This window comes from Gossypium hirsutum, chromosome D12, assembly GCF_007990345.1.
Source record: "Gossypium hirsutum isolate 1008001.06 chromosome D12, Gossypium_hirsutum_v2.1, whole genome shotgun sequence".
Lineage (NCBI taxonomy): Eukaryota > Viridiplantae > Streptophyta > Magnoliopsida > Malvales > Malvaceae > Gossypium > Gossypium hirsutum.
In genome coordinates, this window is record NC_053448.1 from 21,505,065 (window position 1) to 21,506,987 (window position 1,923).

Below are 1,923 nucleotides of genomic sequence, written 5' to 3' on the forward strand. Positions count from 1 at the left end.
GATTTTTAGGTAAGCAATTTAACAACAAAGTTTAATAATGTTACCTAGGCTAATACAATAACCAAATAATGACTATCTTCTCAATTTTTGTAATAATGACTATCTTCTCAATTTTTGTAAATTAAAAGGTTGAAATTCAAAACTAGACGAAAATAAAAAGGAAAAGAAATACTATATCTCCAAAGAAAAAAAAGTTACAAATGATTTATTTATTTTGATGGTAACCCATTACATAAGAGCTGTCTGGCTTCACAATATCATGCAAAGAAGGTGAAAACTAAAACTATTAGCTCAACATAAGAATAATTAGACTACTATGGCCAATTTGTATTGTGTATAACAGTGTGATAAAATAGTTTAAGAGGTGGTGGCCTTCAATGTATTTCCAATGTCGATGACAAACCGGTATTTAACATCAGCTTTCAGAATTAGTTCCATGGCCGTATTCACATACTCCATAGCTATAACTTCAATATCAGGTTTTACGTTGTGTTTAAATGCGAAATCAATCATCTCTTAAGTCTCCTTCATCCTTCCAATCAAGCTTCCTCTTACGACTTTCCTCCCTACACTCATTTAATCGTAACTCGAATTTAAGAAATAAATAGAGAACTAGAGATCCCATATCACTCTTATGAAAACATATTAGCACCAGATTGTTACATTGTAGCAAAGGAAACACAGGCAACTCAAGTGGTTTCTCTGGACCGCCAACAAGAACAAGCTTCCTGTGACACTGTAGCAGCTAAGCAATGGGAACAGAGGGTGTTTAGCAGACACTGTGTCGATGATTCCATCCAATGTGCCACTAGCACCCTATACACCAATCAAGTAAAGGATTTAGAAATTTATATATAAACATATACACTCAAAAGAAAGAATCCCCTCATATTAATAAAAAATAAATCATTTAAACCTGAAGCTGATCTTGGTCTCGGCTGACAAAAAAGGAATCAGCACCAAGATTTTCCAAAGCTTCCTTCTTCTTACTAGGAGATGTGCTGATCACAGTAACTTTGGCCCCCATTGCCTTGGCGAATTTCACTGCAACATGTCCCAATCCACCCAGTCCGACCACACCAACATGTAAACTAGGCTTATCGAATCCATAATATCTCAATGGACTATACACTGTAATCCCAGCACAAAGCAGAGGAGCAGCGATGTCAAGAGGCAGGTTGTCAGGGATGCGGACGATAAAATGTTCATCAGTAACCACAATGTCGAAGTAGCCTCCATATGTAATTCTTCCTTCATGGTACTCGGCCCCATAGTGCCGGAGTAGTCTCCGCATGTAATACTTTCAAATAGGTTGTGCATCCACAACTCAGCGACAACTATTACATGCAAACATGTTGTGCACCCTCAGCCATTGGCAAATTTTATCTGCATTATTTTGTTGAGTACCCACAACTATAGGCAGATTCCATCTACAGTGTTTTTGCTGTGTATCCATAGCCATAGAAAAATTCCATCTGCATTGTTTTTGTTGTGTGTCCATAGCCATTGGCAGTTTATCTGCAAATCATTGGTGGTTAAAGCGACATCCTGGTGTGTAGGTGGTTGGAGTTTAGGGTCATTCCTATTGTGGCGTGTAGTAGTGGGGTAGGACATTTTGTTAGATCAAAATTGTATTGCATTTATAAAGCATGTGCATAAAATTATGAGATGTCTAAGATGTTATATATATACTATTGAGTGATTTGGACTATCGATATTTTGAAATTACTAGTGTGAGATATTCTATGTGTTGTGTTTCTGTATGCATAATCTTTTGCACTGATTTTCTTGTGATGGAACTCATACTGATCTTCATAGCTCACTTCCTTTTTATTTTTCTTTACAAATAACCCACTAGGTTAGGACGCAAACACAGCATATGGAGGGCTCAAAAATGTTTTATTTATAAGAAAGTGTTATTAT

The 1,923-nt window shown here is 36.5% G+C and overlaps 1 pseudogene; it reads right to left on the reverse strand.

Annotated features, from left to right (window-relative positions):
• Positions 1–357: 357 nt before the first annotated feature.
• Positions 358–1,294, reverse strand: LOC107940872 (probable mannitol dehydrogenase; annotated as a pseudogene).
• Positions 1,295–1,923: the final 629 nt, after the last annotated feature.